Source organism: Emydura macquarii, unplaced genomic scaffold, assembly GCF_026122565.2.
Source record: "Emydura macquarii macquarii isolate MOO-44397 ecotype Brisbane River unplaced genomic scaffold, CSIRO-AGI_Emac_v2 contig_3343, whole genome shotgun sequence".
Taxonomy (NCBI): Eukaryota; Metazoa; Chordata; order Testudines; family Chelidae; genus Emydura; species Emydura macquarii.
Window position 1 is genome coordinate 1874071 of NW_027133480.1, and position 26343 is coordinate 1900413.

General features: G+C 41.2%; 1 protein-coding gene across 3 annotated transcripts in view; it reads right to left on the reverse strand.

Moving 5' to 3' along the window:
* CTBP2 (C-terminal binding protein 2) overlaps positions 1–26343 on the reverse strand; it is a 206240-nt gene that overhangs the window by 130663 nt on the left and 49234 nt on the right. The gene's annotated exons all lie outside the window — the stretch shown is intronic.

Consider the following 26343-nt stretch of genomic DNA (forward strand, 5'->3'; position numbering starts at 1 on the left):
TTGCTAATTTTCACACCCAAAACACTAGTGGTATAACCCTGCTTCTTCTACCTACGGACGGGATGAATTCTCCATCACGAAGTTCTTAGATCAAGACTGTATATCTGTTTAAAATATATGCTACAGTTCAAACAAAAGTCATGGGCTTGATGCAGAATTTATTGGGTGAGGTTCTGCAGACTGGGTGATGCAGGAGGTCAGACTAGATGATCATAATAGTCTCTTCAGGCCTTAAACTCTGAAATTATCAGCAAATATTTAACAACAGTGGAGCAACACATAGGGAGGCTCATATTACTAAGAAGGCATTAAAAACACACTGTGGGATATACTGTAATAAAGTATCATAAGTAATTAAACTACCAGTAAGTTTGTCAAAATAAAAGCAAATTACACTTTGTGATGCAGTTGCCATACTGGATCAGAAAAGCTGTCAGTTCTACCTCCAAGAGCGGCCAGTATTAGCTGCATGAAGGTAAACCCTACAATGGACAATCATGGAATAATGGGCCCACAAAGAAATTCAGTAGACCTTATGATCATCTAATCTGACCTCCTGCACAAGGCAGGCCACAGAACCTCACCCACCCACTCCTGTAATAGACCCCTAACCTATGACTGAGTAAACCCTGAGCATGTGGGCAATACTCACCAGCCAGACAACCAAGAAAGAATTCTCTGTAATAACTCAGAACCAGCCCCATCTAACATCCCATCACAAGCCAGTGGGCATATTTACCGCTAGTAATCAAAGATCGGGTTAATTGCCAAATTTGGCTGTCCATTCATACCGTCCCCTCCATAAATTTATCAAGCTCAGTCTTGAAGACAGCTAGGTTTTTTGCCCACATTGCTCCCCTTGGAAGGCTATTCCAGAACTTCACTCCTCTGATGGTTAGAAACCTGCGTCTAAACTTCTTGATAGACAGTTTATATCCATTTGTTCTTGTGTCTATATTAGTGCTGAACTAAAATAATTCCTCTCCCTCCCTGGTATTTATCCCTCTGATGTATTTATAGAGAGCAATCATCTCTCTCCTCAGCCTTCTTTTGGTTAGGCTAAACAAGCGAAGCTCTTTGAGTCTCCTCTAATAAGACAGGTTTTCTATTCCTCAGATCATCCTAGTAGCCCTTCTCTGCACCTGTTCCAGTCTGAATTAATCTTTCTTAAACATGGAAGACCAGAACTGCACACAGTATTCCAGATGAGGTCTCACCAGTGCCTTGTAAAATGGTACTAACACTTCCCTATCTCTACTGGAAATGCCTCACCTGATGCATCCTAGGACTGCATTAGCTTTTTTCATGGCCATGTCACATTGGCAGCTCATAGTCATTCTGTGATCAACCAATACACTCAGATCCTTCTCCTCCTATGTCACTTCCAATCGATGAGTCCCCAATTTATTGCAAAAATTTTTGTTGTTAATCCCTAAATGCATGACCTTGCACTTTCCACTATTAAATTTTATCCTATTTCTATTACTCTAGTTTACAAGGTCACGAGTCTATGAGTCTAAGATGTTTTAACTGAACAGTTCACTATGACCCCCCAGGTCTTTTCCTTGAGTAGTCACAGTTAATTTTAAACCCAGCAATCAGCATGAGCAGTTCAAATTATTCCTTCCCAAGTGCATAACCTTGCATTTGTCAATAATGAATTCCATCTGCCATTGTGCTTCTCATTTGCCTAACCTTTTAAGTCCCTCTAGTTTCCTCAAAATCTTCTCTGGTCTTGACTGTCCTCAATAATGTTGTGTCATCTTCAGATTTTGCCAGCTCACTGTTCAGTCCTCTTCTCTGGATTATTAATGAAAATATGAACACATTCTAGACATGATACTGCTACTTAAGGCACCTCACTGTTTTTCATGCTTAAAACTGACCCTTTATTTCTATCCTTTACTGTCCACCTCTAATCCATAGGAGACATTTATCTCCCACTCCCTTCACTATTTGATTTTCTTAACAACCTCTTGTAAGAGACTTGTCAGGCTTCCTGAACATCCAAATAAGCTATACCTATTAGTTCTCTTTAATCCACCACTTTGCTGAGACTCTCAAAAGGACTCTGGTACACTGAAGGGGCATGATTTTCCTGTACCGATACCATGGTGGTTTGCTCCTTTCATATCATATTCATCTGGGTATTTTTAAAAACCTCTGTCTTTAGTTATAGTTTCAGCTGCTTTAACTGGAACTAAAGTCAGTCTCATTGCCCTGTTTTGCTCACTGCTCTGCTCCTTTTTAAAGAGAGCTAAGCTGTGCGGACTGAGAGGTTTCTCTGCATACAAATGCAGGGGTAGGATATAGGTTAAAGGGTGTCTGATGGAGACTTAGACAGCCAGGTGAAGGAGTTGTGAGCATGACCCTGAGAGGAAACAAAGGAACTGGGTTTTTTAGGTACAGAGCTTGCTGGAGTGCAGACTTGGGAATTTCTAAGAAAACATCTGCCTGCTGTTTGTTTGTTTTTACTTTGGTTAGGAAAGCAGAACTTGATGTCCATTTTTTTGGTAAATAGACAAGATTACACCAAAAATATTCCTGACTCATTTCACGGATTTCTCAATCTAACAGGAACAGCCCTACAAGACTGCAAATACTGGCTAACTGCGAAAGGGGGCAACAAATACTACATTTGCTACCCTCCAGCCCTAAATTATGGAAGATGGAATTTAACAAGATATTGCGTTATTTTGTTGGTATCTCAGCCCCTTCATTCTCAAGTTCCTTCACAACTCTTGGACGTAGACATGTTGCTCATTTTCAGTTTGTTCCTGCATCTCTTCTTTAGGCCCATCATTCTCTGACACTGTTTCATTTTTATTGCCTGAAAGAAGCTGGTCTGGTCTAGGTATCGCCCCAACTTGGTCTGTAGTGAAGGATGATGCAAAGAAAGGATGATTCAGTTTCTCTGCAATGTTCTTAGTTTCCTTAATTGCTCCTTTTAGTCCTGGAAGTCCATCCAACCAGCTTTTACAGGCTTCCTATTTCTGGAATACTTAAAGACTTTCTTCCTGTTTGTTGTTATGTCTTTGGCTAATTACTTTTCATCATCTCTCTTGGCCTTCCCAATTTGTACATTATATTTTACTTGCCATCATTTTATGTTCCTTTCTATTGGCTTTACTTTGGCTGGATTTCCATGTTCTGAGGGCTTTTTGGTTTGATTAACCATTGTACCTTGCCCTTTAAACATACTTTATCATCAGTATTAATTATTTGTATCGTGTCAACACCTAGGAGTCCTAGTTACAGACCAGGACCAACTGTGCTAGGCACTGTACCAATATAAAACAAAAAGACAGGCCCCGCCACAAACAACGTATCTATTTCTTGCATTCCTATATCAATTTTGTTTAGGGTGCAGGCAAGCCTCTACGACTTAGAACAAAAAGGAAGCAGAGTGTCTCCTTTGTTAATGGCCCAACCCTGCCAGCCCTGTATGCTTGTGAACTCCCACTGAGATCTTGAATGATCAAGCCTTAAAGTCTGCCATTCCTTCAAGTTCTGCCAGGAGGAGGCACAGGAGGCGGCAGTCAGAATGAACCAGAATTGGCCCTAACGAGCCAAATTATCCTAAACCCAAGGAGCAGATTGTGCATGGCAAGAAGAGTTTTCCAGCATGAGGACTGCAAGGTCAGCCCCATCATAACTAAGAGTCACAGCAAATGTAACCTTTTTGAGAAATCCAAGCAGTTCTTTTGCAGGTTTTTTTTTCCACCAAAGGTGAAATCCTGGCTTCACTGAAGCCAGAGGGCGTTTTGCCATCAGCCAGGGGCCAGGTTTTCACCCCATCTGCTTACACACACACAAACACCACTGGTGTCACACTTTTAATGTTAGTGTCAGCTTTGTTTGTTTTAAAGTATTTTAAGCTTGACAGAAAAATTGCTTATTTTTTATACCCTGCTCACAGCTCCAGTTGTGGATAACCCCCCCTAGAGTGACAAATATTCTCGTTTTTATTTCAAAATCAATGGGGAACTAAATATCCTTCTACCATTATCTATTTGTAAACATGTTGGGTCTAAAAAGCAAATAATAAAAATCAGAGTGCATTAAACAAAAGCAGCTTAAGATCCTAGAAGGCAATTTGCATCATGTGTCCTTGTATCACATGCAGGTTAAGGTCTTCATTCAGTGACTGTCCTGAAAGACATTTCTGTGCATAGGGCCCCTAACCCTTTTTGTGAATCATACTAACCAATGAGCCTGATTCTAATCTCATTTACACCAGCGTAAACCAAGAGCAACACTACGGAAAGTAATGGAAATACACTGTCATAGTATCTATATCTATTCTTATGGGTATAAGAGTCTTTATCAGCAGTCAAAACATGGATTTACAGTTCCATTGGAATTCTTTGCAGGGAGCAGCACTTAAAGATTTTTAACTCCCAGTCTTTTGTCCCATTGTGTTAAGCAATGATCAAATGTCAGAATGTGACACTACATGAACGCACAACACATCTGGCACTTGACAGGCACTAGTACTGCAATAGGATAATTTCACTGTGTCTGTTAATCACCTCTGTTTTTTATGGACTTGAATCATTTACCAGCATGTGATCAATCACCACCTTTATCAGTGAGGTAATTCTCTGCCCTCTGTGTAAACTGACAAAGGAAATCCATGACTAAATTAAAGTTTATGTGCCAGCTCCTGCCCTTGTGTTTGTTGACTTCTTACATACAAATGATTTTTAACATGGTATTTATTTTCTGGTTCCCTTATCAATTAAGTATTTTGAAAAAACAAATCTGGCTCCTTGGAACTGACATAAGGATATACCTTAAAAATAGTCAATACAAATCTGTAATTAAATAAAGAGGAGTACAATGCAAGAGTCCATGTTGGTAAGCAAATCAAGTCCCTATTGTATGTAAACTGAGTGAGATGCTTCTGTTTACATCTGCTCACATACTCTACATAGGAACTACAACTGAAAGAAGCCCGTCAAGTCTCATGGTTTGTGAACATGACCTGCAGCGACGGTGTAAACTACCTTGGTATTTCATTTTATTACAGAAAATCCAAGCTGTGAAATTCATGCTGTGGGTGGAGAAGGAAAGGGAGATCAAGTGCCAAGAGTTGCAAATTCTGGAGATAAATAGAAAATTATTTTCTTGTTTTGGTGGGGGGAAGGAACAGAGAAAACATAGAACAATTTTCTAATAGCATGCTTAGATCAAAGGAAACAGAACAATCAGGATCAGATGTTACACTGGCAGAAATACTAAATAAATGGGGAGAAAAGGAAGGAGGGCCATCATTTATAGACACAGAGGCCTATTCTCTTCTGCATACAGGTTTGCAATTCCCCTTTAATGTCAATAGAAGCTACACATACATGGTAAGAAGAACAGATGCCTGTCTGAGATAACAGCACTTTTTCAGAGTCCCAGTTCATCAAGGATTGTATATGGTTTTTACTTATTAGAACGTTTCAACTTTATCATAAAAAGAAGTGTATCTTAGTTTCCACACCTCAGGCTGAGACACCCAAACTTGGTGACACCAAAGTTATGCAGAAATTTGCCAGGAACCTGACAAATCAGGGCCCAAACCTGCAGTATCGCTATTCATAGTGCAGTCAAAGATACCTGTTCAAGTTTGATGCACTGGAAATCCAGGCTCCAATAAATGCAACTTTTTCAAATAAACAATTAATGCACAGGGACCCTGATACATACTCCCACTTGCAGATTAACAGAGATTACTTGGTTGTGCTTATCAGCAACAGACATTTGTAAACCCTCCTGTCACTGCTGCCTGTGGAAGCATTTTAGAACTCCGTGGGCATACACGATCCAGTGGTTGTCCAAGTCTAATGGGAAAGAGTAAAATAAAATAGAACCTATTTTCACAAAGAAGAAAGAAGCATTTTTGCAACCCTAACACAGTATCAATATGCATTCCAAAAAGCTCTGCACTTACGGGGCCAGATCCTCAACTGGTGTGAACTGGATTAACTGTACTTATTTTCAGTTGAGCTACAAATATATACACCTGCTGAGGAACTGGTTCACTGTTTACACTACAGGTCATGATATGGTATGTATGCTTATGGCAACCCCTAGATTGCATCAGTGCTGCTACATTAATATACCTAAAAGGATCTCAATAGTTTCCTTTCTTCCATCTCTATTTCTTCTCTCCTCTTCCCTGCTCTTCCTGTTGCATTCCACTTCTGTGTGCACACCTCATAGGCAGGTAACATGTCCCTCACAGAAAATCCAAAACACTCTCAAAGACAAATCCTGGGCTCACTGAAGTCAGTGACAAAACAATCATTGACTCCAATTCCACTGGGTATTTGCCATCCATTCTTTGCAACAATTCATCTGATGAGTGCCACTAAACAAGAGAAATTACAGATCACATCCCAAAACATGTCTTTGTTCCCCTTTTCCCCCTAAAAAAGTATGACCAGGTAACAGTTTCCTCCATGTAATTATTTTTGCTGCTGTGTGGGTAATTTTTAATAGCAAAACCGATTCATTTTAAACCTAGGTAGGTTGACACTCATTTAACTCACTGATTGATTGACAACAGGTTTTTAGCTGTGCTGCGCATTACAAATTATTCTAAATGGTTACAGCACTAGTCCTGATTATTCACATACGACACCTAAAACTTTGCCAAGATCATCCAATAGGCACGTCATAAACAGCTTTAAAATATTCAGAAACACCTTTTCCCCCCCAAAAAAGAAAAATCACTAATAAATTTCAACAAAACACTGAGTACCGCATCCTTTATTAATGCTAACAGACTCCCTTAAAAAAAACAGATGTCCTCCTCTCCCGGTTCCAGCAGGTTTTCTCTTCAATACACAGAGAGAGGGAGAGAAAACAAATTCCATGACCGAGCCATCATTCCTTTTCCAAGCGCAAACAGCATTCCAAATCGGACGGTTCCATCCACAGAAGACAGTGGGAGTTAACACATTTTTTTTTTAAAAAAGGGCAAGAAAGGGCTATTTAAAAATAAGATTTTTCAAAAACATTCTATTACATACTATTTTTAATGTATTTTCAAACAGACATCAAATATATCCACTTTGTGTCTCCTGGCAGTTCAAGAATGCCAACTCACCCTTTCCTAAGGGTGCCAGAGCCAATCTGTTGCCAAGAGACACAAAACTGATATCACGGATATATGAAGCAGTCTTTGGAAATGTACAAAATAGCGAATGACCTCATGTGAAGTATTTGACTTAGTAAAACACTGAGGGAGAAAAATTAACCTTTTGTTATAAGATTTTAAGCTGAGCATTTGTATTCTTTTGTGGAAGGAGCAACCTTTCTAAGATAGGCATGTGTTTGGTATTTAATACGGTATTTCAGGAAAATATACTGACTTTTTTGACTGTTTACTTTTGTTTGGGAAAAAAATTGAAACATCATATATCAACATGCCACAAAATCCATAGAGGTTGTGAGGCTTGTGACAGTAACAGAACAAGGTTATGAATTTTCAAAGGAGGTATATCATAGGGTGTTCAACTGTCACATCTGGATGTCCAGAATTGATGCTCAGATGTGTAAATGTACATCTTACAACTCAAGGGCTGACTTTAAATCTTCAAATTTGGACATCATAAAGGTACCCAATATTTAAAAATTGATCCCAAAGAGTTATTTCAAATAGGAGTTTTAAGTACTTGGAGATGAAGATATAAGAGTCTTACAGGTGCCCCTCTCTGCACTGGCTCTTGAGTTCAAGTTAGAGTAGCATCTTTTTAGCTATATGCAGGTTCCCAGTTCAATCCCTTGTGTGTTGGCCAAGAAAGCAGCCTCACACAGGCATTAACTGAATTTTAAGCCGGACAGAGGCAGCTACAAAGCAAGCTTCCAAGTACTATCCTAGAAATTCTCCACTCTGAACTTCAAACCTTAGGAGACATTCTGATTTGCCACCTCAGGCCCACAATCCACCCTAACACACTGAGGCAGAACTCTTCTCATAGCTCTCCTGAATTCTATGACCTCCAAGTTGTTGTTTTTTATTTCATCTGAACATCCACAAACTTGGACATCTGGGATTTTTGCAGGCGATTAGTTCTAATGACAAAAAAATTCATTTAGAGACATAACATTAAATCCCATTCTGTGCGGCAGATCAGTTACGAATGCCTTAGTGACCCAAAAACTGAGGCCACAGGACACTCAAAGAAAAGTTCAATTCCCGGAGGTATTAGAAGGGTTCTTCACACCAGTATTAATTTTGTTTGTTTAACATAATGGGCAGAGGTGGGTTTATGCTACGATAACACAAGTTCGTGCATTAGGCCATTTTATTACAAATCCTACATCATTAATCCTTTCACTGTAGAGTTGGTAAAAAAATCAGAAAAATGTTCCAAAAAAAAAGTCTTGCCTTCTTTCGTTGGAAAATTTCAAAGTTCCAAATCTTTTCATCAACCCGACTTCAGCTTCCCCTCTCTTCCAAAATTAAGTTCAAGCTCCTCCTCCTCAACTTCCAGGCTAGATGTAACTCTACTCCACCTACACATCTGCTCTTATATGTCCATGTATTTTGCCACTGTCACAATGAGTGGTTTTTCTTAAAAACTACTGAAGCAAAATTGAAGTCAGTCAGGATTCCTCCCGAGTAAAGCATGCTAAACTGAGTGCAATTGTTTTTTGCTAGCCTCTCTGTCTCTTTCTGGTTGCTTCATTGTCAAATGGGAGCTGGACATAAATCACAAAAGGTTATTTTTCCAGTCTGGGACAACAATTTCTAAACTTTTTAAATTAAAATAGAGAGTTTCTAGCTTGTCAAAGAACTAAAATGTTAAAGTGAAGTAAACTAATTATCATCCAGCAAATTTCAACCTTAAAATACACACGAAACATGGAATACATGGAATTATAATTATTTAATGTAATTTTGCAGTTTCTATTTAAAAATCAGATCATTTCAGTACCACCTAACTAACCATATTACAGGTATTCAATGGTGAATTGCTATTGCCTTCAGCTAGACATGAAAGGCAATACTTCACATAACATAATTACAATTGCCAGGTGTTCTTTATATATAGCAAAAGTACAACAGACCTTTATTGTTGACAGGAAAGAAAAAAATCCTGACTGACTGCAAAAAACAACAAAACAAAACAAACAGGCCAGTTTATATAAATTGTTTGTTCTCCTAAGCAGTATATAAAAGATCTTGTTACTACAAGAGAATGTATGTTCTTGTGTCTTATGAAGCCTAGGATTCTAAGAAAGAAAAGAAAACTGGCACTGCACCAGCCTATAGATTGAGAAAACACAGAGGGAAAAGAAGAAAGGGGTTAATAATATTCAAACCAGAAAATAGGAAATGAGATTAAAGGAGACATTTTGGCCATGAGGCCTTCTTTAAGGCTGAAGAAGGCCTCAAAGCCAAAGTGTCTCCTCTAATCCTATTTTCTATTTCTAGAGTGCATTTTAATAACCCCTTTGTATATGGTACAATGACTTTAGCAAGTCCTATTTTAAGCAGATTTTCCACACTAGAAAGCAAAATAGGTTAAAATAATTGTACCATACACCTCGTACATGCAACACTTTGTTTAATCCAATGTCAAATATCAAAACCATACAATACAATACAATGTCCATTTATAAAGCCCCTTTCATAACAAATAACCCAAGGCACTGTACGAGAAAAGGATAATACACATAGCTCACTTAAACCAACTAAAAGGCTTAAGAATACAGAAATGTCTTTTGCCTGCTTTTAAACCTGGATATGGAATTTGCTGATCTAATGTCATTGGGCAGAGAATTCCTTTGCCTTGGGCAAAACTGTCAAAAGCTCTGGCATCTGCCATTTCCAATCAGTATTTGGAAATGGTTAATATAAACCAGTACCCAAAAGCACATGGTGTTAAATGGAATGTGAGGAGACAAAAGTTCAAGTAAGCAGCACTGAGGCCATAGGAGAACTTCCACTCAAAACTAATTTGAAACTTTATGAAAACACCTGTGGAGTAACTGAGTGACTGGAGAAATGTGTTTGCTATACTTTGCGCAGTTAAGTAATCTCATCACAAGAACTCAGGTCCAGTTGATGTTTTCCTAATGCTCGCACAGAAGACCCATTGACAAGGGATTGCAATAATCTGACTGACAGATGATTATGTCCTGCACATGCAGAGGTGTCAGGAAAAGAAAGATGGTATTTTGATGTCCAATATTTCTCAGACAGTTAGAAGGAAAGTATTTACTGTCTGATAATGTGGTTAGAGGCTGGGGGTGGTCCTTATATTTCCAAACATTATGGTTGAGAGCTATGTGTTGCAATTAAATATTAATAAAACTGGGAGAGTACATAGTCAGTACTCTGTGTTTCGAGCCAAAGAGAAGAGCACTTATCCAATGTGAAGGAAACCTATTCTAGACTTTACATGTTCAAGTATCAATGTCATATAAACAATGGAGCAACACAAAGATTTCATCATGACAAGGTGAGGGAGTGCTTCCACATACCTTCTGTAAGGCAACAAACACATTCTCAACACAACATGTAACAAGACCAAGTGGGCGCATGTAGCTCATCAATTCCTCCTTCAAGCCCTGTTATAACATTACATTTATCTACAACCAGTAGATTTAGGATTGGGGTTTTTTTCCCTGTAGTTCTTTATTTGTAGGTTTGAAATTTCTCACCTATCTGAGTAACTTTTTCACTTGACTATAAAGGGTGAAAAGTATGTATGAAAACCCATTTTCAGGAAACGTGCATTAATAAAAAAAGCATGAAACTATATTAATTTGTTTCTGTAACCTTTGTCCTCCATCTTCCTAATGTTTGCTAACTTTCCTTGTCATGGTAGGTCCTACTTAGAATGCAAGTTCTCCAAGTCAATGCCATTGTCTTCCACTGGTACGTACAGCACCACAGGAATTTGTGGCACCATATAAACAATGGCAACAATTTTCAAACTTGGGTAGCCTAACATTGGGCTAACACTGTTAGGTGGATGAGTAAAAACATCATAGAAAGAACTAAGTACTTGCAGCTCACACTAATTTACACTGAAATTGCATGTGCTCAATATGCTTGAAAATCAGGCCACTTTTATTTTGGTGCAAAAATACAGAATGAGACTCCTAACTTTACACACACGTTTGAAAACTTTTCAGAGTAAAAATAGCAGATACAAACAAATTAAATATAAAACAAATAGTAAGTCCATTAATAAAAAGAAAGAAAGCAAGTCAGTCCAGGAAATGAGCAGAGACCAGAACAAGTTGCCATGGGCATCCACCTCATCTATTTCCATATTTGCATAGACACAATCAACTATATGTTGATGAACCACCTACTAAAAAATATTTGGGTGAGCATAGTGCACCAGGCTTCTCCAGCCACAGACACTGCCATTAGAAAAATGGGATCCAGGCAGACCTCCACTATTTATTCTCTGTGGAATTAATCAATTGGGGTTAATTGGATTTTTGAGGGAACAATGAGTGGTAGAAACAGATTATATAGTGGAGTTAAACAAGAACTAATACCAGGCAATGACTCGTTGTAAAGACAGATAGTTACAGAGTCAATGAAGGCAGGTAGAGGACATATGAGAGGAGAATCAAAGATGGCAAATGAAAAAGTGGAGATATCGAATAACTGATGAAGATGTCAAAATGAAACAGGTGGACCAAGTGGAATAAGTGATGAAACTCAATCAGAACCAAGACGCTGTAGGCTGGAAGTTTTAATTCAAAGAAAGCATAAGATCCACTATGTGCCTTTTACTGTGAAATCTCATGAATGGGGAAATCCTTTGACTGAAGTTCAAACAAAACTTTTCTGATTTTAATTTTAAAAATCCCCTAACAACTAGAATAAGGTTGGCACACGTATAAGTAAAAGTTCAGAGGATTCTTTCAGGAAGTTTCTGTTCAGTTGGTTGTGTCTAATCCATAAGAAGAACAGGGAACTAAAAGGAAGATTAATGGAAAAATACAACTGTAGGAGGACCACCAAGTGGCACTGAAGAGAGACCCACTCCCCAAAACAATTAGGTTCTTGTGATGGGGTCTGTCAGGCCTTCTCTGTCCTCTGCTGGAGGTGTTGGTGCCCTGACACTTCTGCTCAAGTCATACTACCAACAAGACTTAGTCCTCCAGAGACCTAAAAGGGCCAGGAGGAGACATTGACCAATCGAGAGCCAGCAGGCCAATTAAGAAGGCTTGCCTGTTCCTGCTCAGGGGTAGAGCTGGGTGAGGCTGGGTTGCAGGAGAAGCTCCTCAGTGTTAGCCTAGAACCCCAGGACCAGGTCAGGGCCTTCCATTCACACACTGCAACTAAGTGCTTGCTTTTGAAGATTTTCTTGTTTCTTTAAAGGTGCAGACAGTCAAATTCTGAGTTTGTTATTTTTATATAAATGTTGAGATACTAATGCCAAGATTATGGAGTTGGCATCCATCATTTATGGACTAAAACAGGACTCCCCTGCAGTATCCTGCTTGGCCCAATGTGACAGTCCCAATTTAGCAAGATATTAAGCACACACTTAACTCTAAGCATATGAGTACTCCTAAATCAATGGGGTTACTCACATGTTTAAAGTCAGGAATAAGCTTAAGTATGTTGCTGAACTGAGGAATCAAATGTTTAACTAGATTCTGATGATCATGACTCAAGAGTAGAAGCCAAGCCTAAGGTTGAAGCAATTATGATGTGATCAAACTAAATAGAACTTGCTTTTAATTACGTGACTTTGAAGAAATGATGATATAGTAGTCAGGGGTCTGCCTTAGATTTACATGGTCAGTGCCTCTCCACGTGTAATTGGCTTGATACTGCCCTTGTGACAACATGCTATGAGTTAAAAGAAGGGAAGAATGGTTACTTACTTTCTTTCGCAACTGCTGTTCAAGATGTGTTGCTCATGTCTATTCCCAATTAGGTGGGTGTGCCCTAGTGGTATCCATAGGGCTGGCTCTAGTGCCTTCTGCAGCAGCACACATATACACCAATATATAGGGCACTCCCAGAACCCCTCCCTCTCAGTTCCTTCTTGCTGGAACTCCAACTGAGGGGAAGGAGTGTGGGTTGTGAAATGGACATGAGCAACACATCTCGAAGAACAACAGTTACGAAGGTAAGTAACAGTTCTTTCTTCTTTGAGTGCTTACTCATGTCCATTCCCAATTAGGTGACTTACCAACAGTACTTCTGGAGGTGGGCAGGAATTCACAGATGTGCTGATTGCAACACTGCTCTGCCAAAGCCAGCGTCATCCCAAGCCTGCTGCATAATGGGACGTGAAGGTATGCACTGAAGGCCAGGTTGCGGCTCTACAGATGTCCTATATTGGGACCTGAGCCAGGAAGGCCGCTGACGACGCCTGCACCCTTGTTGAGTGGGCTGTCAAAGAAGCCAGAGGCGTGACCCCTACCTGCTTGTAGCAGGCTCAGATGCAGGCAGTGATCCAGGATGAAATTATCTGGGACATCACCTCTAGTCCTTTCATCTGACGAAGAGCTGCATGGATCTTTGTAAAGGTTAATCCTATCAATATAGGACGCTAGAGCTCTGCTGACATTGAGTGTGTGGAGTTGCCTCTTCTCCTGGGAATAGTGGGGCTTCGGGAAGAAGACCAGTAGGAAAATCGCCTGATTGATATGAGATATCACTTTTGGCAGGAAAGCCGGGTGCAATCGCAGTTGGACCGTGTCCTTGTAAAAAACTATATAAGGGGGTTTAAAAGGTCAGAGCTCTGATCTTGGAGACTCGTCTCGCTGATGTGATTGCCACCAAGAATGCAATCTTCCAGGACAGATGCAGAAGAGAGCAGGATGCCAAAAGCTCAAAGGGCAGGCCAGTAAGCCTAGAGAGGACCAGGTTCAGGTTCCACTGAGGGACTGGATCCTGCACCGGTGGAAAGAGCCTTTCCAGGAGCCTGAGGAATCTGGCCATCATCTCATACAAGAAGACTATTTTACCTTGTATAGGGGGATGAAAAGTCAATATGGCTGCTAGGTGTACCTTAATCAACGACAGGGCCAAACCTTCTTGGTTTAGATGGATCAAGTAGTCCAAGATAGCTTGGATAGATGATTTAGATGGGGAGATATTACGATGAGCTGCCCAGCAGGTGAAGTGTTTCCACTTGGCCAGATATGACGCTCTGGTGGAAGGTTTCCTGCTTCCCAACAGGACCTCCTGGACCTGCGCAGAGCAGGACCGTTCCTCCAGACTCAGCCATAGAGCATCCACGCCATCAGGTGCAGGGAGGCCAGGTTTGGATGAAGCAATTGGCCATGGTCCTGAGAGAGAAAATCCAGTTGTAATAGAAGTGCCCAAGGGCAGGCTATGGACATATCGAGCAGCATCCCAAACCAGTATTGGCATGGCCTTTCTGGGGCCACCAGGATGACCCATGCCTTGTCTCTCTCGATTTTTATGAGGACTTTGTGGACCAGTGGTATTGGCAGGAAGGCGTACATGAGATCACCCGACCATGACACTAGAAAGGTGTTGGATAAGCGAGCCGACATTGAGTCCCTTCAGGGAACAGAACTGATTGCACTTCTTGTTCCACTTGGTGGTGAACAGCTCTACTCTGGGAATGCCCCACCTTTGGAAGATGAACTTGGTCACTTCCGGGTGCAAAGACCACTCATGATGAAAGCAAAAGGATCTGCTGACATGGTCCACTAATGCATTTCTGACCCCCAGGAGGTGCACAGCTTCCAGGTGGATGTTGTGATTCACACAGAAGCTCTACAGACGTAAGGACTCTTGGCAAAGGGTTGGAGATCTGGCCCCCCCGGCCTGTGATATAGTACATCGAGGCTGTACAATCTATGAGTACTTGAACCACCTTGCTGGAGAGCTGAGGTAGGAATACTTCGCAGGCCAGTCGAATTGCCCTGAGCTCCCTGACATTGATATGCAATGCTAGCTCGTTCCTGGCCCAGAGGCCCAAGGTGAGCTCCCCATCCAAGCTCTGAGGCATCTGAAATCAGTGACATCAGCCACAGGACTGCAAAAGGGACCCCTTTCAGCACATGACATGGTTTTGTCCATCACAATAGGGAGGTAAGTATCGATGAAGGGACCATGAGGAATGTGTCCAAGTGGTGTCTGGATAGGGAATACACCATCGCCAGCCACATTTGCAGAGGTGTGAGGTACAGGCTGGAGTATTGGACTATGTAAGTGCAGACTGCCATGTGACACAGTAGCCTGAGGCATACCCTCACTATGGTGAGAGTGGGCTGACATTTGGGCTACGAGCTCCGACATGGCCAGGAACTTGGCTTCTGATAAGAGACCTTTGGCTCATGCAGAGTCTAGGATCGCACTAATAAATTCAGTCCTCTGCACTGGTATGGATATTGATTTTTGTTCATTTATTAACAGGCCCAGCACTTGGCAGGTGGCCCGAATGATCCTGATGCTGCGCTGGACTTGCATCCTTGAGTGACCTTTAATGAGCCAGTTGTCCAAGCCAGGGAAGACCTGTATGCCCTGCCACCTGAGGCAGGCCACAACCACTGCCATGCACTTGGTGAATATGTGTGGCATGGTAGACAAAGGGGAGCACCATGAACTGACAGAGCTGCTTGCCAACCATGAAGTGTAGGAACCTCCTGTGGTCTGAGAAGAAGGAAATATGGAAATAGGCATCCTTTAAATCGAGGGTGGCATACCAGGCACCTGGTTCCAGAAAGGGAATGATGGAAGCCAGAGAAACCATACGTAACTTCAACTTCTTGAGATATCTGTTGAGGTCTTACAAGTCTAAAATGAACCTCAAGCATCCTTTTGCCTTTGGAATTAGAAAGTAGTGGGAATAAAGTCCTTTCCCCCCTCGGTTTTCAAGGAACTTTTGCCATGGCGCCCACTTTCAAAAGGGCTTGTACTACTTGGGTGAGAAGTTGCTTGTGAGAAGTGTCTCTGAAGAGGGACGGGGAAGGTGGGAGTCAGGTAAATTGAAGGGTGTACACAGCCGCTACTGTATTTAGTACCCAATGGTTTGATGTTATAGCAGCCCAGGCCGGTGACTGGTCCACGAACAGGGAGGTCCTGGATGAACTGCTGGATCTCCCACAAGACGCCAGATGATTGGAGCCATGATGCCGTTCTCATTGAAACCGTGGATGCCATGGTTCTTGTCACAGAATCAGATGCATCTGAGGCTGCCTGAAGAGAGGCCTTGCAACCGCCTGTCCTCCCTCTAGGATGGCCTCAAACTCCTGCTTGGAGGCCTGTGGCAGGCAATCTGAGAATTTTTGCAATGACTGCCAGATGTTAAAATCATATCTACCCAATGGGGCTTGCTGGTTAGAGATGCGCAATTGCAGGCTTGCTATGGAATAAAATTTCATCTGAAAAGGTCTAAGTTCTTAGCATCCTTATATTTTGGGGTGAAACTTGCCTGCCCCTGCCTATCTCTTTCATTGGCTGCTGTCACTACCAATGACCAACAACGGAAGAGGGGGTATAGAAATATTCAAACCTTTTCACGGGAACATAATATTTCTTTTCTGCCAGCTCAAACGTAGGAGGCAGGGAGACGGGGGTCTGTCACAGTGTGATTGCCAATTTTACCACTCCATCATGAACCGGGAGGGCCACCCTGTATGGAGCTGATGCTGCCAGGATGCCAAACAGGTCATGTACGGGTTCTTTTAGTTCCTCCACCTTAAGACCCAGGTTCAATGCTACCCGCTTCAATAACTCCTGGTGAGCCCTGAAGTCATCAAGCGGGACAGCAGTGGAGGATCCCACCACAGCTTCATCTGGTGAAGAGAGGCTGGTAGAGGCAGAGGAATAGGGTTGTACTCCCTAGCCAGGGTAGCCCCTTCTGGGTCTGCTGTAGGGACCTCCTCTTGGTCCGAATCCACATCCAAGGTTGGGTGCTGGGCGAGCAGCTGCCGATGACTGTGGCACCGAGACTCCAAATAGGGGGTGCCGTTGTGAACCTGTAGTCGGAGGGAGTCCCGGGTTCCAAAACTGACAAGGCACAGCCTATTGACCTTGGCCATATCCCCATCAGGGGTGCCATGGGGCAGCCTGCAGCTGCGGCAGTAAGCTGCCCTTTAGGCAGGATCACTTCCTCCCCCTCAGAGTCTGTACTGCTCCTTGGGGACCACAGAGGTGCCAAAGTCGTTTGCCCTGCTGCACCATAGCGGGAACGCAAGCACTCCGAAACCAGGGAGCAGTGGTTGAAGTCTGAGTGCCGTGCGTCCCACAATCAGCTCTTGTCCTTGGGCTTCTTGTATGGGCTCAGTGACCGGGGCTGGGATGCCAGAGATCTGCACCTGGAATTCAGGGACCAGTGCTTGGGCTCAGGAGACCAGCGGTGTGGCAGGGATTGGTACCATCTCTCCGAAGAGCCGTACCGAGGGGCCGGAGACCAGTCATGAGAGCCCGACCACCCACGGTGCAGCTCTGCAGACCAGTGCCACGGCGTCAGAGACTGCCGGCGAATCGAAGACCGGTTCCCCAGTGTCAGGGAATGCTGTGGAGGTCTCATTGCCAGCTTCCCCCTGGAAGGCCCCGCAGATGAAGACAGTGCTTGATCCCGATGAGGACGTCTTCCTTCTCGAGGCATTGGGGGCACTGGGATGGTCAAGAGTTCTTTCATTATCTGGAAAGCCTCTGCCATAGTGGGCACCGCCAGGTGCAGAGGACCCTTGCCACTCCCAGAGTCGGTGGCGGGTCCAGTGTTTGGCTTGAGACCCGGATGGGTGTGGGCACCCCAAGGATCGGAGGAGGCAGGTGACCTGACGTGAATCTTTGTTGGTTCCCTATGCCCATCTTCTTCCATGGTGCCAGCAAGTGCTCCCATTCAGTGTGTGCCTTCTTCAGTTTCTTCTTCAGCACCAGACATGGCAGTCAGTGCCAGGAAGACAACAGCACCGGAGGGGCACTCCGCACCAAAGCCGATATGCTCAGCGCTGAATCCAACCGGCTTGGTCCTGATGCCGGTCTGAGTGCCAACTCCATTAAAAAGGCCTTTAATCTAATGTCCCAATCTTTCTTGGTACGGGACCTGAAGTCTTTGCAAATTCTGCACTTCTCTTGCACATGAGCCTCTCCTAAGCACTTTAAACTGCTCCAGTGCGGGTCATTGACTGGCATAGGCTTCTTACACAAAGCAAAGCGTTTAAAATCCGGAGACCGGGGCATGCCCAGTCTCTGGGCCAGTCTCTAAACCTAATACTATATCTAATATTAACACTTAACAATGAATAAACTGAACAATATACACTAAGAAACAATGAAAATCACTAGTAGAAGAGCTTGCAGTACCAAGAGAACGTTCCCAGCGCCATCACAGGTGGTAAGAAGGAACTGAGAGGGAGTGGGGACGGCAGCACCTTAAATACTGGCACAGACGCATGCCACTGCAGAGGGCGCTAGAGCTGGCCCTACGGATAGCACTAGGGGAAAAGTTTCCAGCACCGGTGCATGTGGCGCACACACTTAATTGGGAATGGATATGAGCAAGCACTTGAAGAACATACAGAACCGGCTTCCTCAGGATGAAGACAGAAGATGATATCAGCTCTTTTTAATAGGGCCTTATGGAGTCTACAGAACAGAACCAATGTTCAATACACCTTTTGGAAAAAGCAGAACTGAAACATCAAAACAGCAACAATCTATTATTCTGAAAAATGCATCTGCTATGAGTACTTGGTACGTTGCTGTGGCACCTGAAATAGCAAACTGAATACAAAATGGCACATTCCAAGACAGATGCCCTCTAAATCCATCCTTCACACGCTTTCACTACACCAGCAGTCCAAGAATAGAAATTCTTTGTATCAGCCTCTATAACTGAATGGGGAGCTAAACAACTTTACACTAGAGAAAAAGTGGAAACAAAATAATGGAAGTCCAACAATTACTTTGAGATGTGAGTGACAGAGATACCTAAACTACAGTGTTTGGACCTAGATCTGATCTTCACCAAGATTCAGAGTTTATTCAGATGCAGCATCAGGCCATTCTGTAGTCAATAATGAAATGAACAAGACCCAACAATAGTCAAAACAATGTTTAGTATACCAGCAGAGCACTGCCATCAAGATACCGTAGCAGCAAAATATAAAAATGCAGAAAAATCCCTGGGTAAATGCAGGCAATATCAGAAAGCATATCAACTATAGAACTGCCATCAGGAGAAGGCAAAGCAGCCAAAAGCATCCAAGATGACAACCAGAGAAATTACACACAATAGGTATGACTCAGCCGCTTGCATGACCTACAATCCTTACTAAGGGTCAGTTCCTCTGCAGATGTAAATCAAGCAGATTTACACCAATTGAGGATCTAGCTTTACTGTATTCAATGGGAGCTTTTCCTGAGTCTGCACAGTGCACAATCAGGCCCAATGGACCCCAACGACGAGAAATTGCAGAATACGACAACTGAAACTAACCAATGCAGATGATACAAAATTACTCAAGAAAGCAAAGTCCAAAGCTGACTGCAAAGAGTTACAAAGGCACTTCACTAAACTGGGTGACAACATGGCAGATGAAATTCAGTGGTGCTAAGTGCAAAGTAATGCACACTGGAAAAAATAATTCCAACTTTACCACAAAATGATGGGATCTGAATTAGCTGTTACCACTCAAAAGATCTTGGAGTCATTGTGGATAGTTCTCTTAAAACATATACTCAAAGTGCAGCAGCAGTCAAAAAAAAAAAAAAAAAAAAAAACCTAAAAATGTTAGGAACCATTAGGAAAGGGATAGATAAGAAGACATAAAATATCAATGTCACTATATAAATCCATATTACGCCCACACCTTGAATACTGCACCTTGAATACTGGTCACCGCATCCCAAAAAAGATATATTAGAACTGGAAAAGGTGCACAGAAGGGCAGTAAAAATCACTAGGGTATAGAACAGCTTCTATACGAGGAAAGATTAAAAAAGACCGGGACTGTTCAATTTAGAAAAGAGACAACTAAAGCGGAATATTACAGAGGTCTATAAAATCATGAATGGTGTGTAGAAAGTGAACAGGGAAATGTTATTTATCACTTCACATAACACAAGAACAAGGGTTGGCCAATTAAGTTAATAGGCAGCAGGTTTAAAAACAAACAAAAGGAAAGACTTCTTCATACAACACACAGTCAACCTGTGGAATTCATTGCCAGGGATGTTGTGAAGGCCAAAAGTATAACTGGGTTCAAAAAAGAATTAGAGAAGTTCATGCAGGAGAAGCCCATCAATGGCTACTAGCCGAGATGGTCAGGAATGCAACCCCATGTTCTGGGCGCCCCTAAACTGCCGACTGCCAGAAGCTGGGACTGGACAATGGGATCACTTGAAATTGTCCTGTTCTGTTGATTGCCTTTGAAGCATCTGGCACTGGCCATTGTTAGAAACAGGATATTCAGCTAGATGGACCACTGGTCTGACCTAGCATGACCATTCTTGTGTTCCTATTAATGAACTAACGAAAGCACATATCCAAAGTACAGTAATAAGAATGGCAATATATGAAAGTGGTGTGAAACCAGAAGGGAAGTGAAGGCAGGCTGCCACAGGGATAAAATTGTTTAAGATTATTTGAAAAGATCTAACTGTAAAATGAAAAACAAAAAGTGAAGTTACCAGAACTCCCCTCTAACTAAAAAGGGTAAATGTCAAATTGAAAATCAACTAAAGAAAAATTTAAATGAAATTAAAATGATAAATCACAAGATTGTAGGTTTTTTAGGACAGGGACTGTCTTTTTATTCTGTTTGTACAGCATCTAACACACTGGGGTCCCAGTTTATAATTGGGGCTCCTAGAAACTAAGGCAATACTGTACAAATCAATAACACCACCAATAATAAAAGATTAATTTAACGCATGGCAGCACTGTTCAAAGATTGCTAACCACCTAGCAATTCACAGTGCTAAAACATGAGCTACACACCTAATACAAACTAATTCAGTAAGACCTTGCTAACCACCAGGCAGAGTTTTAACTGGTGTAAACTGTCATAACTCCAGTAAAGTCAATGGAACTCAGACACTTTGTATCAGCTGAGAATCTGCTCCCATGCTCTCAGAATAACTTTGAACCGGAAGATTAACTGGATGGTGCTATAACATTAATTTATAAATAAATTAGGGGAGAAAACATCAAAAGGCTTAAAAATCATTGAGTGTACTGAAAAAAAACACCTCAAAACTTTTATTATGACAGCACATTAAATACAACTGAAATTTCTACAAGGCTCTGAAATTCTACAGAAGCCAATATTCACAACCAATTACTTTTAAAAAAGCAGGTAAGAAATACAAAAATCTATGTAGCATGAAATATCTCCAAGAGACTTGTTTAGTGAAATTAACTAGTAGTTTAATAGGAAAAAAAAGGCTGATATATGAGAGTACTCCAATTTCTTCATAGAAATTAACATTTCAATCCTGTTTTTATCTAGAAGTCATTAAGCTGTGCAACATGAATTATTGGAACTGTAGCAGAGAATTAACTCTATTCATCAAGTAAGTCCAAACAGTTTAGAGTGCATCTGTAATGAAAAAATAGCTCCACATTTCTATCTCTTCTCATTAAAGTAAACCAGTTTTCCCCCTCAGTATATAAAACTGTCTTCTCTTCACGTAATTTATATTACCATAAGCCAGCTCACATTCTAAACTATTACACGCCTCCAATTAATTTTTGCAGCTTTTGCCTGAAAATTTAATGATAGTAGCGTATGAACCTGCTGACTCCAGATTACGTGTGTGCTTCCAATATTAATGTTGGCATAATAAAATAATCTGATACATACTTGATGAGAGCTTTTCACTATTGTGATAGTAGTTAAGGCAATACATAAACCAATTGCACCGATAGTCTTCCTCTTTGTTTTTTAAATAAAAAATTACAAAAAAGTTACCAGTTTCAAATTGAACAGCTCCAAGACAGATGTACAATATTCATGCACACTTTCTTGAACACTTTAAACAAACACGCATTAGTCTCCTGTTTAAATAGTTTAAAGGGGATTTAGGACATTATGAAAAGAAAAGGGCTTTTTTAACTATTAGACATGGTAAATTTAATTTTAATTTTCAATATTACATGTTATGCTCTACTTTACAAACCGCAATTATGCCACACTACACCCCAATGTTACTGGATAAACTGGGGAACAGAGAGAATCAGTGATTACAGGCTAGATTTTTGGCACCTAATTTCCACTGAGAACAATGGGAGTTAACCATTAAATACCTTTAAAAATCTGTCCCAACTCAGTATCATACAACATATTGGGGGCAGGATCAGGGTTAGAACCCAGAAATATGATTGGACTCCCAGTCCCCTGCTCTGCTCACTAGACATTGCTTCCCTTAGCTTTCACATAAGCTTATGGTTTTCCTTATCAGATATTTAAGCATTTCAACTCCTCTATGTCCTGATCCTGCAACACTTGTGCATGTGCCTAACTTTACTACCATGAGTAGACCTATGGACTTTACTGGGTAGTAAAGTGAAGCAAGTGCACAAGTGTTTGCAAGATTGGGGCCCCAGACAGAAAAAAAATTCTGATTGCACGCTCCCAAGTGTATTTCCTGACTGTTCAGTTTAAGTGCTACATTGCTTAAGGGCTCTCCCAATCAAACAATGCACTGTTGATGTTATCCCATGTGGATCAAAGCTTGGGAAGTTTGCCAAAAAGGTAAAGGTGAGGTGGAGGTAAATTTGTAAAGGGAAAGAAGCAAACGGATCTTAGGCAAGAACAGCCCAAACAAGGAAGTGACACATATTTTAAGTACATCCCCACATTGCTTAGCTCTTTTGAAAAACAGAATGCGTAAGTTAAAAGCATTCCCCATGGATCTTTAAATTACATGAGTAACATTTATATAACAGACCACCCTTCTGCAGGTTGCACTTGCCTTCGCAAAACAGGCAGTTGCCAACGGTAAGAGTTCAGGCTCACGACTGGGCAACCTAGGATCTGTTCCCAACTCATGGTGTGACCTTAAATAACATACTCCCTGTATCAGAGTTTGCAAATGGGGCAGAATGAAGATATTAATCCTTCCCCACCTTTGCAAACTGTTCTCCAGAATATCAGACATAAACAATGCTTTCTTCACAATGAGAGTGTTTCAGAATACGGTAAAAGCCAAAACCTTCCAACTTTTCATCGCCATTATAATTTTACTACATCTTCCTCTTACAGAAGTACAGACCAGTAATGCAGAATACTATTTTGATACTTACACACTTAGGTTAAAACTGGTGATGAGCTGGTCCCTCAAACAGATAGAAAATAATTCTACCTGTTCATTTTGTGATTTCACACAATGATAAATTTCTATTTCTGTGAAATTTCAGGAAACTGAAAATTCTTGCAGTGAAGCATATAAATGCTGAAAAAACGTCTTGTGCCAAATTTTGACCAGTACTACTGTAAAAATCTCCAAAAGAGCCACATGGCATAGAGAAATCAGCAGTAAGGAGCCCAGAACTGGGGCATTCTACTCCTGTTATATGGGCTTAATAATAATGTGCACTGCCATAGCTCTCGATATTAGAGAGACAACGTGAAGAGTTTTGAAGAGCTCTGTGTAGCTTGAAAGCTCGTCTCTCTCACCAACAGACGCTGGTCCAATAAAAGCTATTACCGCACTCACCTTGACTCTCTAATATCCCGGGACCAACACAGCTAAAACAACTCTGCATACAGCACTTGATAGTCATTAGTTACACCGCCACTATTAAGTAATAAAGCATCATTTATCCCTATTTAAAGGGGAAAGAAACTGGGGCTTAGAGAGGTTGTGACTTGCAGGAGTTCACATAGCAAGTCAGTACTGGAGTCAGGATTACAGACCCCTGCTTCTCTGACCTCCAGTCCAAGGATCAGGACTTCTTTGTACGACACACTGTACAAACACACTGTTAGACACAGAGACCTGAAGATTTTACCGCCTAGTTTGAGACACCAGGCAATAAAACAGAGTGACATATGAAAGGATGGAGGAGAGGGGTATGAGGAAGGCAGATGGTAACAGAAGTCAGATCATGTGTTTACAGAGGTTAGCTATTGTGCAATTTAATGGTTCCTGACAGTTCCAAATCATCATAAATGTAAAACAAACAATCTGATATCCTCTACTGGCACTCAACCTAGCCATGACTGGCACTGACATTCAAATACTATTGGATTTTCAGAATTCTTTATCTAGTAAATAATAGAGGAAATCGCTATTAAAAACAAGAGTGACCTAGTTTGTTCTTAGAAAGATAGAAGGTCAAGCAAGTGGCAAATGTACATCTTTGACCTTCAAAATTCTATTTAATCATAACTTCTGTCCCATGGAGCAGATCCCTATCTTTCCAGAGAGTTTATGCTAACAAGCCAGTTCATTTGTAATTTCAGTAATATGCCTCTAACCCATTTTAACAAAACTAGATAAAAGTCAAAATCACTGACATGTACTGCAACCAGCATTAAAATTGGAAGACTTCTTTCCCAAAAAAAAAAAAAAAAAAGGGGGGGGGGGGAAGGGGGAGGAGAGAGTTAAAAAACCTTCCAACTATTTTCCTTTTACAGATGGCTCAGAAGTAGCACTTTCAGACTGATGCAGAGAAGAAACCAGTTAGACAGAGGAATCTAAATCTTTCTATTTAGTTGAGGCCTTGATCCTGCAAATGACTCCCCGTGGGTGGACCCACTGCTCCTGTGCAGAGCCCCAAATGAGACACTTCATAGGTGCAGATAAAGGATCTGGCCGTTGGTTCCAAAACCTGGGCCTGGCTGGCCATCCAAACATGCACAGAAGTAGCATTACTCAAGTAAGCAAAGGTACCCCCAGGGATGTGGGGAAGATCAAGTCATATATACTAAGTACTATGCCCTGTGCATCTGTGTGCATTTACATTTAAGTTTATTAATTTTACTGGGGGGAGTGTTTGTAAGCATTTTGTTTACTTCTCCCTTCCAAAATTTATTTAGAAACCATGATATGACATTTTTATAAATGTAGACACCTTACAGTCCCTCCATATACACACTCTAACAAAAGCCCCACACTTTTATAGGTCATAAAAAACATATAATTAAATTAACAGATGCATCTATCTGCCTTCTCTCCTATCTGTTTTCCTTGAACGCTATGCCAGATAGCAAATCAGAATCTGCATTTAAATAGAATATTTTTAATGTATGAAAGTGGGCAGCCTGAGGATAAAAGGTATTGCATTCAGCTCCCCATATTCACAAGACTGCATTTAAAATGTGATACTGAATTTTAAAAATTTATTGAATATTTTTATTCGTCATTCTATTACTTTCATTTTACTGTAAAAAAATCTTTAGTCCAATAGATTTTTGTATCAAAGAACATTAATAAAAATATTGCGATATGACATCATTTTATCAATTTAATTTTGAGAAAAGATTACATTCAATCAGATCTCATAAATCACCATCTCCGATAATTCCTGCTATTATTCAGTGTGAAATTCAAGCAGTCTGAATTCATTAACATAAGTTGTTACAAATCTGCATTTTTAGACTTTGTCATAAAATGCAACAGTCCAAACTCAGTGACCTGAATCTAACAGCTTTCCATGTGAAGTGGCTTGCTATGCAGCTTCTCCTAGCCCCTTACTTCTTTCATGGGTCAGGATAAAGACACTACTTGCACTCTTCACTACAGACTGGGTCAGAGGGAGAGAAAACATGAGCTAATCAAGGATCAGCAGTGCTTGATCACATTTAGGGCATGGACTGTGCAAATGCTAACTAGCATAGGACCTGATCCAGCAAACCACTTAAACAAGTGCTTAACTACAGGTGTATTAGCAGTCCCATTGACTACAACAGGATTACTCATGCTTAAAATTAAGCATGGGATTAAATGCATGGCTGGATCTGGGCCATAGTGCCTACATGTGAGAATAATCTCATTCAAGGGACCTCTCACTACACTCAGTGTCTGCAGGATTTGACCCTTCATTTTCTTTAAATTGCAGAGGCCTCTAGCAATCAGCAGAAAAGTGAGAGCATGCTAGCACCGAATGACATATGTTATAAAACAGGTGTCACATTATATTGGACAGAGCACAGAAAGGCAAAAATAAACCATTTTTGACACTGCATTATCATGTCAGCACCTCTGGAAAAAAATGGTTGATTTCTAAATGATCAAAATGAGATGACATTAAAATGACACATGCACTAAGGGCCCCATCCTACTCCCATAGAACTCAAGGGTAAAACTTCCACAGAGTTCAATGGGGGCAGAATCAAGCCCTAATTTGGAAAAATTCCTCTCATTTAATGAAGGCCTTAACCACTGCAATACAGTCCTGGCTGGAACACTGAACAATTGCC